A 275-nucleotide genomic window follows, 5' to 3' on the forward strand; every position below is an offset into this window, starting at 1 on the left:
TTTCTTTCATTTCCGGCTCGAGATACACGAGCGCCGACCTCTGAATGGGAGCGAAACCCAGTGCACGTGTTTACGGACGCTGTGTGCTGGAGGACTGCCACCTACAGTAGATGTTTATGCTAATTGCTATAATAAGCACGAGGGTGACATGTATGCGAACATGCCTTCTCTTGTTTATTCATTTGCATACAAACACATGTGAGAGGGTAAGTGGGATTGCATAAGTGTCTTTACGTAAACTGTCTACTTTGTTTTGCTTGTATAAGTAGCAGTGC

Source organism: Penaeus monodon, chromosome 25 (genome assembly GCF_015228065.2).
Source record: "Penaeus monodon isolate SGIC_2016 chromosome 25, NSTDA_Pmon_1, whole genome shotgun sequence".
Taxonomy (NCBI): Eukaryota; Metazoa; Arthropoda; class Malacostraca; order Decapoda; family Penaeidae; genus Penaeus; species Penaeus monodon.